Source organism: Paramormyrops kingsleyae, chromosome 15 (genome assembly GCF_048594095.1).
Source record: "Paramormyrops kingsleyae isolate MSU_618 chromosome 15, PKINGS_0.4, whole genome shotgun sequence".
NCBI lineage: Eukaryota > Metazoa > Chordata > Actinopteri > Osteoglossiformes > Mormyridae > Paramormyrops > Paramormyrops kingsleyae.
This window is the reverse complement of record NC_132811.1, coordinates 2,931,471-2,944,333: the sequence shown is the minus strand read 5'-3', so window position 1 is coordinate 2,944,333 and position 12,863 is coordinate 2,931,471. Positions and strand designations below refer to the sequence as shown.

General features: G+C 43.0%; 1 long non-coding RNA gene across 2 annotated transcripts; it reads right to left on the bottom strand.

The window, feature by feature from the left end:
• Nucleotides 1-7,818: 7,818 nt before the first annotated feature.
• Nucleotides 7,819-12,501, bottom strand: LOC111860349 (uncharacterized). 2 transcript variants are annotated; one of them, XR_011982778.1, is made up of 3 exons: nt 11,932-12,501; nt 8,009-9,964; nt 7,819-7,863 (listed from the first exon to the last, which is right to left on the bottom strand). It is a non-coding gene; the product is annotated as an uncharacterized lncRNA (long non-coding RNA). The 2 variants fall into 2 exon arrangements; XR_011982779.1 differs by having other exon boundaries at nt 7,819-9,964.
• Nucleotides 12,502-12,863: the final 362 nt, after the last annotated feature.

Here is a 12,863-nt window from a genome sequence, read left to right as displayed (position 1 = left end):
TTAGTGACACACGGCTGTCGGCTGTTAACGTGACTCACTGTCGTTTGCAGTAATTTCACTGCATTACATGCAGTACCGGTCAAAAGTTTGGAGACGTCAAGCCGGCAATAAAGGAGAGTGATCGTTTCATATCACATGACCTGGCCACCTGACCCAAACACAGCAGAAATGGTTCTGGAGGAGTTTGACCAGAAAGTGAAGGAAAGGCAGCCAATGAGAGCTCAGCACATGTGGGACCTCCTTCAGCACGGCTGGGAAAGCATCCCAGGAGGCCACCTCACGGAACTGGTGTAGAGGGGACAGTAGGGTCAGTCAGTCCCTGGAGCAATTGGGGTTAAGGGCCTTGCTACAGGGCCCAGTGGTGGGGTCACACTGCCGACCATGGGATTTGAACAAGCAACCTTCTGAGTCCCAAAAACAGAGCTGTCCCACCCCAACAAATAAACATTTAATATTTTTTTTGGTCAGTGCATACATTTACATTTACAGCATTTGGCAGATGCCCTTAGCCAGAGTGACTTACATAAGTGCTTAGAAGTCTCAGTGAATACATTCTGATGCTGGTTCAGTAGAACCTGGCTAAAAACACTATCACTCTAAAAGACTCTGTTGGCAAGTAATACAATTTTATATAATTCCATATATGTTATTTTATAATTTTAATGTCTTTATAATTGTTCTAAAATATAGAGAATAGTAGAAACAAATCTTTCTAAGGGTAGGTGTGTCCAAACTTTTGACTGGTAGTGTATCTGTTGTGTGACATACAACATGCAGAGCTAATGGCGTCCGTATAACACCAGGGCTGTCGGAGGGTTAGGATTAGGGTTAGGTTTAGGGTTAGGTTTAGGGTTAGGGACACCCTGGCAGATTCAGGGGGGGCAGCACTTGACAAGGGCCCTTGAAAAGGGGCATTGCTAGAGATTTTGGGCCCCATTAAGGCCCATCGAAGGCCCCCCAGTCCAGACCAGTCCAGTTAATTCCCAAATTTTCTAGGTCCCCTGTCACTCGGGGGTCCTTGGAATCGTCCTGACTTTCCCCCCCCCCCCTTACGATACCCCTGCACTTGGGCAGCAGTATTGGTCCCAGCTGGCAAGACACCTTATGGGAGCACCAATACCAACGCCCCTCGCCCAAGGCAAAATGAAATTGACTGGCAAGTCAGTGCCCCCCCAGAAGCTGGCACCCCAGGTGGCTGTCTGTGGCACCTACAGGATTGTCTGGCCCTTTTGGGCAGAGACTCCCGCGCTTGTGGCCTTCAGAATGTGGAAACGTCGACAGTCAGTCCTGTACGTTAGCGTCTTATTCTTAAGTACTGAAATACACAACATTACTGGAGAAAACCACGTGAAAAAGGACGTTTCTGAGTAACCAAATCACTCAGCTGCATAGTGGACTCAGTTTTAGGTTGAATGCCCACTAGCAGAATGTGTCAACTATAAAAGAGCTCTGACATCAGCAGTTTGTTCTGTGAGCTTTCAAACAACACGAGGCATCCAGCAGAGCTCCACGGAGGCCAAACGGCCAGTGCATCACTCACAAGAACTGTATACTGCACAAGAAAAGTATTCTTTATGAGAATGCTCTTTTGTGACAGTGCATGAAAAGCAACTAAAAACTTTCAGACTCAGTGACGATTTAGTGGTTTTAAACGCTCCTAGTTATCAGTAATGATCAGTGACATGGTGCTCATCTCCATCGCCTTTGTTCGGTTGGCTCTGTTGGCACACGCTTAGGTGAGCACCAGTTACACGGGACTGGGCCACACTGTGGGTTAGGGTTAGGGTCAGGGTTAGGGTTAGGCAGTGTGTCCCCATGACATCAAATACAGAGCAATTAAAGCGCAATGATAAAAGCTTATTTTTCTAGCTATCATATCATGGCAAATGTGCTTCGATTGTACAGGAGCAGACAGGAATTAAACTGCATATAATATAAAAATATATTCACTTCCAAAGTTAAGTATATAGTCAAACATGTATCCAAAACATGCCTTTGAAGTGTTAAATTAACATGAGTCAGCGGTTTTATAAGCTGGGCAGACTTGTATTTTGAAAGAAATAAATGAATTATAGACATAATAAGCACTCATTCATAATCTAGATGTTCCAGTTTATGTTCCAAAGAAGCACATTCCTACCGTACTCCAAATTAAGAGCGTACTGTGTTAATTGGCAGACCTAATGCTGTATTGGATATGCAAGCCATGGTCTTGTCTTAGCATCTCCTGAGCTACCCCTTTGCTTGACTGACAGAAAATATCAGCACAAAAAATCTCCAGGAAAAGATGCTAAATTAAAAGCTGTCGAATGCCAGCAGAGGAAATAAAGTGAACCAGTCTAGGTTCTAGGCACAGTGTGAGAGGGGAACGTGCAGTTTGGGGAGGAGCTTTTCCCTGCAGCAGCAGTTAGCTACTAATTATTAACGATGAAATGCATCTTTTTTCTAAGTTTCTCTAGGTTAAGTTCCATCTCATACGTCCCTAAGATTGTCCAAGACTCACAACCGAGCACATTGTCAAAGCAGCGACCTGACTGGCCTACCAGATACACGGCAGATGAGTCTGAACTCCGAGGGCAGTGCTGTGATAAATGAGAGCGAAGACTAATGTCCTGCACTTAACGAATTACACTATCGGTTGGAAGGAACCCTAACCCTAACCCTAACCCTTATCTTAGATAAAAGTCTGCTGATCACCTCCTGTGTGAAATATTTCATGTTTCTCATGCAGCTGAGTTAACCTTTTCAAAGGAGTACAAATGACACTTGCACTGCCCTCCTTTAAGATGTAGCTTTGTTCCTGTATGACAGATATGCCAATATACAAATGTTAGCAATAAGTTTCTCTGTCCTTTATAGTGCTGTTTAAATGAGAATATGATTGATAAACCATGAGTGACTGGAAATTCATCAGTTTCACAATTATTAGTCTGTTGCTGATGGAGGAAGGACGGCCATGTCATTTAATGTGATTGGGAGGCTGGTTATGTTCTTTGCTTTAAAAAACATTTACAATATGGGATTCCTCTACTTGAGGTGCAGCGAGCATACTTTTGTTGAAGTACTGCATGTTCAGAGATCAGTAACGCATTTCCGTATCCAGTGAACCGGGTGCGTAGGGATTTGCTAGATGTTGACATAAAATACAGCACATCCAAACAAACCTCGTGGGTCCTTGTTGAAGTAACGAGACTAATGTTTTAATGCAACAGTTTTGGAGGAACCGGTCCAATGAATCACACACCATTACATGCCACATATGCAGATCGTATCTCAGGTTCTCGGCCTCACTGGGAATGCTAATCTTGTTCTTTGAGAAGCAGCGCATATCTGCTGAGGTCTTAGCATGTAGCAGCCTGTCGACTTGTCTCGGGGCGAACCTGTCAGTCCGTCCTTTGTCAGCCGATTCATTACAGCCACCTGTGTCAATGTGCTCTTTGCTGAAGGTAATTGACCTTTTTCAGACGTCTTAATTTACAGGAGTTTCACTCTCTTCCTTTGTCTGATATTCAGTAGAGTCAGCGCAGGGATGAGGAAGCCAAAGGCACCGGCTGAGAATGTGTGTAGATGTTTGTTTATGAACAGATTAGGAGGCTTGAGGACCATTCGCCGGAGGAGACGGGATAGAAGTGTCTCTCTGGGCCTTGGTGGCATGCAGGGTGGTTTAGGATGCTGACTGACTGTTATTAAACATAGAAATACAGTAAGTCAGTAAGAAGCATCCTGAGAGGAGCAGAGCAGAGCCATGATGACATATGCTGCACATATGGATGATTAAAGGTTCACAAGCTGCAGTTTGAGCTTTTCCTAATTGCAGACCTTCCAGTTAACACTGCACCACTGCACCTCACCGAGCAGTGGCGTTACCTCACACCTCCTGGACTGGAGATTCGAATCCTGAAGAGTGACAGGGTGCACTCTGCTGCCTGGGAACATCCTGGGGTACCCCCCCCCCACCCCACCCCACACCTTAAAAAGGATGGAAGAAAAATGAGCTATAACGCAAAAAAACCACAGTTAATGACCATGGTACATGACAGACATGGCTATTGTACTCACCTGCACCCTAAGGAAAGTTGCTTAATTAAACTGCGGGAATTGTCTTTAATTAATACTCTGGAAAAAAAACTGGAGAAATGAATCATGTAAAGGAAACAGTTCAGTACAGGTAGGCAAATATGCCGAATAAAACCCAGAGCAAAACAATGAGGAGTAAATTTCTGACTGAACTGCCTGATTTCTGTAGTTTTATAAGAATCAGAACCAGAATTTGCATTATTGGACAGGTACAAGTGCATGTACTGGGAATGTGTTCTGGTAGTGTTGGTGCTTACATTCACAGATAACATAGAAGAGCAAAGAACATAAATTAAGAAAAACAGATAAGTAAAATAATAAAATAAAATAATAAAGGAATAAAATAGTGCAGAGCAGGGCGTGCTATGTGATATATTAACAATAATTATAAGGACATTAAAGGAAATGGAGGTATATTGAATACTGAAATATCCATCCATCCATTATCTATACCGCTTCATCCATCAGGGTCACAGGGAAGCTGGAGCCAATCCCAGCATCATCGGGCGAGAGGCGGGGTCCACCCTGGGCAGGCCGCCAGTCCACCACAGATACTGAAATATAAAACTATGAAAATATATAATGTCCAATAGATGACAAAGATGTGGAAAGATGCGTGTAGAGTGAGTGGGGGGGGGGGTGACATTGGCGGGGGTGATGTCGGCGGGGGTCGGGGGGCTTGTTGATGAGTTCATGTCTCTGTGTGAAAATACTGAGTAACGGTGAATCCCTGGATTCTGCAAACCGCACAGTCGCACTACAGACTCCATTTAATATTAATATTATTATTATACAATGAGTAAACATGGGTGGTGCTCGGTGACAATGCGTGAGTGGTAAATTCCACTGGAATTGCATTGTTAACTGTACCTCAGAACCTGCTGCACTGGAACCTGCACTGCGCCTATGCCAGATGTAAGAGCCTGGACTTTAAGCTCGCTCAGTTCGAGAAAGGACAGGTTAGTGTGAAGAATATTCCATTGTGCCTAAAGAAAGATGGGGAGATGATCCATCCATAAAATATCTAAACTCATCCCATTTGAATACAGTGCAGGCAGCTCACACACAGATTACGGGGGAAGGAGACTCTTCCATCCACATCCGGCTCATGTGCTCCCGCGTCCCGCAGGAGGTGACAGAATCCAAATGAACTGTTACTTTGCCGCCAGAAACAGGCTGCTGAAGAAAAAAAAATCATGCAGTCTTTTACCTTGGGTGGGGCTTCAGATTAAAAGTCCCTGTTTTCCTTTTCACTGAAAAAGCTTTTTTTTATATACAATAAAACAGAGTGTGTATTTATATCTATATAGATGCAGCTGTGGAATCTGTAACAGCTGTTAGACCTGATTTTGGACAGGATTCTGCAAGATCCCTTGTGAACAGCAGGCTGTTTCATTGAAGCTCTATTGAAGTGGCAGTTGGTTACTATGTAAAACTCAAGTCTACAGCCTGGATAACATAACCATGCTGCTGCTCTCTATGGGGTCTCATTTATTTCTGCCATATTAATCCGGTTCCTTGCCTTGATATGCCAGGGTATATTGGCGGTAGTCGTCTTGCTGGAGAAACGAGCCCTGCTTCTCACACAGGCAAAGATTTGCATGTTCACGATACTCATGGCACTGTGAACCACTTTGTAGTTTGACATGAAAGACTTTAAGGACGCTGGGAATGACTTGAGAGCATCTCACAAATATGTGACATGTTAGTGGCCCACGGAGTCTCACAGCAGGGTTCCTTAGCCTGCAAACACGTTTGTTATCTGTAGGACAGTAATGCGCTGGCGTGGAAGCCCAAGGATCCCCACACAGGCTTGTATCTCCGCATCGTGTCTGAACCGCCAGCCCAAACGACATCAAATGGTGTTTTAACTGTATCTGACGTAAAAGTAAAGACAATTGCTTTGCGAATGCTTTTGTCAAGAGCAATGTCACAGTCCTCACATTTCACGCGGATTCTTTTGAAATTCACAATTCAGTTAAGTACCTTTTTCAAGGACCGAACAGCAAGATGCTAAATTTGAACAAGCAAACTTCACTTTACTGTTCCGTGTCCGTAAACCATTATCTCGTCTGCTGCTTGGGATGTGGTGGCTGTAACACCCAAGCGGGAAATAAAAATGATCGATCGTTGGTGTTGTTCAACAAATTCCCAACCACAGTATACAGCACGAAGCAGAGCTATGACACTGGATCAGGAAAACATAAATCACAGGGTTATAAATGAAACTGACTGCCACCCTGGGCTGCATCACATGACAGCGACCACTCCTTGTTTGTTTTCCATCATTCTGCTGTGCCATACTAATGAAACTGAAATCAATGTGTATCCTTTCTATTGTAATTATACCGACACAAACACACAGACACACATACACAAACACACACAGACAAACACACACACACGCACACACATACACAAACACACACACAGAGACACACACACAAACACAAACAGACAAACACACAAACCAAGGAGCCTGTTTTTCTCTGTCAGGTCACACAAGAAGTCTGGACCACACCATAAGATTACTACAAAGTAAGTAATATTTTAAGCATGACTAATAAAGCTTCAGTAGGATAAGGATAATATCACATTGATGTGTTACAAAATATCTAATTAAAAAAAAACATTTTGCCTGCTTCTTCTATCACAAAACTCATCACAAAATTGTATTAACATGAATTCTAGTTTTAAAATGATTTCCTGGGAGGGAACGGTTATTACTCTACAGAAGAAGTGACTGCGGGGGGTTTTCTGTCAAAAAACATTTGCACCAACAGACTTACTCACTCAGAAACCCCTCCAGCTAGAACAACTAGGATTAACTAACATGGCTTGCTACTCTAACACAGAATAACGCTTCTCTCTTATGAAATGCCCACAGCGGTGTCAAAGATATCTGATAATGATCACCTGTAATTTAGTTATCTAAGTTTAATTATAGGTGGTTCCTCTCTGACTGTATTTGCAACTGAAATGAGAATCATTTCTGTAAATGGAAATGATGGACGACAATGACATTCGTGCACAAAGCATTGTCCTACTCTACGAAAAAGGTACATGACAAGGTACTGTATAATGCAAAGATACTGTATGTGCATTGCGGCGAAGAATTACATACTCTCGACATTCATGAATTTATTTTTATTAAAGAATATATATATTTATTAAGACTGCTGTCTTGTTTTTTAGACCAATGTCTTGTTCTTTATGGCAATCAGATGAGAAGTCTACTCTAAAATATCATTTATATATGAAACAGTCCTATGTGTGTAATACCCTGTTGTCAAACTTCCATTATTTTTCTGGCCAGCAGTATAGTAATCAGAATCCCAGTGGGCTGTACTTTGATAGCCCACAATAATAGCGAACTGGCCAATTAACCAAACTGAAAGCTGTGATGGCACCATACACTTTTCTCCAAATAAGCACATTTGCGTGTCTTTTACAGCTTCCATGTTTAGTACACAGAAATTTGGAAAAGGCAGCTTCCTGTCGAAGGGCAATTTTGGGCAGCCCCAGGAAAAGGCCAGCAGTACAGAAGCCCTTTCCTGTTGTAGTCAGGTCTGTGCCCTGCTCCTCCATTCGCTCTGTCACACTTACTGTCTTAATCACTTCAATGCACACATTCATGGCTCGCTGTCGCCCTCAGTCTGCTTTCACGACAGCTGGTGCTCAACCCGCCATCTTTGCAGTTTAGAAGCAGCTCAACAAAAGATTGCATTTGTGGTCAAAAAATTTAAACTGACATCTCCTTTATTAATCCAGTGATGTTATGGACTCCTAGAAGATGCAAAAAGAAATATTTTTACATCAAACAAAGGAGCCTTTCTTAAGCTTTAATAATATTTGGAATCATATTTATAACCTTTCAATGGCAGACAAACTGCTGGGCAAGCTATATATTTACACATTTACATTTTCACACCTTAGCCGGTGACATGTCCTGTGATTATCCAGGGCTCCAGGTGGCAAATTAATACGAACTCAGTGAGTTCTTACACCTTAGTGCTGTTAAAAATAACAGAAATTGTTATACCTTTGCATGTTTAATTTGTCAGTTTAGTTCCGTAAGAAAAATCAACTGCATTTAATAATGCATCTTCTCCTACAATAGTCAGACATTTTTAGAAGTTTAAATCCAGCTCCTTTGAGGCAAGCTTTAAGGGAACAATGCAACTTCATCTAAAAAAAAAAAAGTATTAACGCCTATTTTGTCACACCGAGTCCTGGGCTCTCAGGAGAATACAGTTTCAGTGCTCTGTTGTATTATCATGATGGACTTGTTCTCCCATGTAAAATAGAAGCCAGCACTTAAGATATCATTAGCTGCTTGTATGTCACATCGTGGGCCTGGGGGGGGGAGCATTATTTCCTGCCACTGTAAACCTCTGCATGAATGGTACGACAATAAAGGCCACTTTGCTCCGTTTGACTTGGCTGGAACAGCAATTAAAGCAACACAACATGTAGCTTGACTACATTTGGAAACAGTCACCACTGAGGCTTCGCCATGATCTTCCTGATCTGATTTATGCTGATCCTGCGCCATACTCGTCCATCGCCACGTGACTCCCAGGCTGACGGCGTGGAGCTGCCCTCCATGCCAAACATCTGAAGGACGGCAGAGGGACGGGCCTCCCCTTGCGGAGATGACACACCGCTGCCCTCCCCTTCGCATTGTGCTCTGCGTCTCCCTCCCCCTCGCTCCCGTAACGGCAGGCTCCCGCCTCCCTCTCTGTCCTCGATCAGGCCCATGTATGGTGCTGCTGGTGTGATCTAAAAGGGAGGCAGCCTTGCTGGGAATGTGCAACGCCCCACTGGTGAAATTATCTCAAGGGCTGTTTACTCTCAGGAGAAGACGAATGAGTATGAAAAGAGAGATTTTTAAAAATCCGTCTGCCCCTCCCTCTTATCTCGCATGTTGTCAGTAGGTTGGTGAGCTGACCCAGTTTTTCTTATTATTTTTAGAAGCTGGGTGTTGTGGGAAGAAACAGCCGACATTAGGAATCTATCAGCTTCCTTTAGATGTCCCTTGTCTTGTGCTTTTAACATGTCCTAAGGAACCTTGAAGCTGCTATATTTATCGAATGGCACTAAGTAACGATGAAGCATTGAATACCTTTCTCAGTAAAACAGAAACAGCATTCATGGATTCGCCCTGTGTTGATGTTGCAGACACTCATTATTTTAAAGTAAAGGCCCCTGAGCTAGCGAACAATGTAAAACAGCTGGACGTGTGTTTCGCTGCATTTAAGTAGGCCCGGAATAGAAAATTACATTAACATGCTCAGTTTGAGACAACTACTAGGTGTGAAATATAAAACTGGCATGAGAGACGACTCGTGAAATTCATAGTTAGCATGTTTTCAGTTTTAAAGTGTAATTTAGCACTCTGAAATCTTTAAAAAGTCTTTCTATAGTAATACCGACTTTTGCCAAGTACTGCAAAGTCTTTAGTTTATCGTTTGGAACTTGATGGGTTGTTTGGTACTGAAGAAATATCTCCAGTATTAGAAACACTTAAAAGGTACTTTTACAGCTGTGTTTAATATATTTAACTTGTGAACTGTATGTTGAATTATATTGTGTAGGTCAAGCTATATTTAGTACATTACATTGCTAACTGCAGTATTGTTTGTATCTGACCTGTACAGCTGAGTGAAAGGAGAGCATTTTCCTCCAGTTAGAGACAGTTCACTTTCGGGACGGTAAGAGATCCTATAGTCCTTTGCTGACCAGAGAACAGGACTTGTATGGACATGCGTGCGATGAGCGCTCAAATTCCTCATCCTCCCACCGCTGCGTCTGTCCGCCCGAAGGCAGGGCTCAGTTTATGCTTGGACGCTTTCGGCTGTGTCTCCTTCCTTGCTGTCGCCCTCCACTGGAATAGGAAGATATAGCTATAAATACTGTTTAACCGAGTGACAAAAGCTCAGGGAAAAGCATGTCACTCTTGGTGTTAATATCAATCTGAATAGCTAAAAGGACACCTTTTTCATTACGTAGTGAATTTAGCATATGGACACCTTTCTATTTTTTGATTACAGTGTTCTGAAATATTTTTTTTTATGTGTAAAACATTATTGCCCCTTTTGGTTATACTAAATTCGTATATGTATATTTCTGATTTTTCAGGTAATTTCCAAAGTAATTCTTCGTCTTTTGCTTTTCTGATCTTATTGTTGTACAGAGAATCTTAACGTTGCATACCCTACATATCCGTGTTTACATGCTGTGTTTCCTTCTAACTATTTTAATTATGTAACTGCTGTGTTACAGTTTTTCGTACTGCTACAGATCTATGTTGGGGTTTTAAACATTGCATTACCTAAGGAAAAAATGGACTACCAAGAAAACTATTCGGGAACTGCATTACAGACAGTTTAAGACCCAGAAAGGCGAGCTGCGATCCCGATCCGGCTGGCGGATCCAGGCCGGCTTTTGTGTTCGGCCCCACGGCGGCGGCGCGCAAGCTCGGCTCTCGCCGTCCTTGTCCCCACCTTGCTCCGCCATTTGGCGGCGCGCACGCCGCGTCTCCGCTGCCCGGCATGGAGGAGCGCCGGACCGCCTGCCTTTGTTACCGTGCGCGGCTCTATGGTGGAGAACGACGCCACCGCTTGCTGATGAAATGGCTGCAACTCCATTTTGTTTCGTCGTTTGCCTTTTTAAGCTACAGAACAGAAGCTTACATATAATTATTCTGGTTTTCTGCTTTCTTTCCCCCCGTGTCAGTATTCTTGAAACTAGTTTATACAATAAGGAAATATTTTCTTGTGTACATAAATTATAAGCAGTAAAAAGTTTAGGTACTAAAAACTGCTCTGTGCAGCGCTAAAGATTTTATTTGGATATGGAATGGGAAAGGAATTTGAAAGCACAAATTTATATTTTCCACAAATTACCCATCATTTCCTCGCCTTTTCTCCGCTGCGCTGGTTATTAAACAGTTAATAAATCGGTTTATAGCTAATTCGTTTTTAACCTGTAGTTGGTTTAAAGTAAGTAATTAGCTCTCAAATTAAGGATGACAGTCGCCATCTGTACATGATGACCCACAAAAGCGCCTTGATTTAATGAACATTCCATCGATGAATAATGTTCTTAGGCAAAGATCGAGAAGCATTTCGGTCACCCCTCGCCGACCCCAGTGTCCTTGGATCCTGCAGAAAGAAAACTACTTGAGCTATAAGACGCTTCATATATAACAAATATATGCCAATGTCGATCGGCATGTTACTTTTTGATTAAGAATATGTAATCTTGATAAATCATTGTACAATTAAAAAATGCCAAGCTGTGTAATGATGGATACAGTGGGTGACAAATTACTAGTCGCACATCGGAATTTATTGTATTTATTGAACATTTTGTTGCAGTACAAATGAAAATGCGCTGCACATCTTGTTTGTAAACGAGTTAAGATGCAGCCTGGCTGCTGCAAGTTGTCGCCTTATTGCGGCGTTTTTGTCCCCGGCGGGGGTGACAGCGAGCGCGCGTCCTGAGACCCGCATGTCACGCATTAACGGCGCAGTTAGATCTGCGGCTGGCGGCAGGTGTGACGCTATGCGGAGAATCGGCGCGTCGCGTTAAAACAGCGACTCATTGGGAAATCGGCGACCTTTGGAATCGATGAGTGTTTCGGTTAATATATTAGCTGTTAAGGTCGGTGAGCAGGAAAACGGTGGAAAATTACCCAGTGTAGGAAATTGGCTAGACTGTCTGTGTTTTAATACGTGCAGATTTTTCATTCCCATGTTAATCCATTAAGAAAGTCGAGTAAAATGCGATTACAAACAAGGGGTATTGTCCTCAACGCTACCAGGAAAAAGGGCGAACTTTAAAGCATACCATACATGGGCCTAATCGAGGACATTTGAAGCTTTCGGCTTCGTGGAAGCGCAGTGAAATCCCGGAAGTCGTAGGCGCCCCAGGTTAAAGACTGAAAATCAAACAGGACCGCGCTGCCGGCTTTCGCTGCGATAAACAGGACTCGTCTATGCTGCCGGTTGCTGTCAAGCCGGGAAACGGCGCCACTGCGGTACCCGGTGTCTGTAATTCGTTTATTTCGACACTAGAGGGCGCATATAAGTCAATGCAAACAGCTTTGGGTGCCGTAGCGTTTAAACGCGCGGCCTTTGCAGTGTTTGTTCTCAAACGCCAGATGGCAGCAAGTAACTGTCATAAACGGATATTCCTTTTTTTAACTGGACAATATCCCCATCTTTACCCCAATGCAATGTCCTTCAGCATGACACCGGTTAAGTATGCTGAAAATGTTCGTTTTTCTGTCTGGTATTGCTGTTTAAAGAATCTTATTGGTTATGCGTGAAGAAGTTACAGACATACCTTTTGAATATAGGCAAAAAAAATTTGAAGATATCCATCATGTAAACCCTCATTTTCCTGTCACAGCTCAGGTGCTACTTACAGAATCCTCTTTATGAGCACCAGTAACTGTTTTTGACCAACCACATATTTCAATAAAGAAATAAACAAATGCTCACAAAAGAACAGGCTAATAATTTTCAAGTTACACTGGCCATTAGCGCTTTGTATTACCTCAAGCATGGTGACATTCTAAAGCTTGCAATTACACACACAGTCAACAGTAGCCCTCTAGGGAGGGAATTGTCTGGGTGACGGACAATGATGGTGCGGGGGGGGGGGGGGGCTAAGCTACCATAAACCACCAGTCAGGCCTCAGCTAATGTCCTGCAGGCAGTACGACACCAACAAAATAATTGTGATGCTACCATTTTCTGAAGAACGATGTTGGTTAC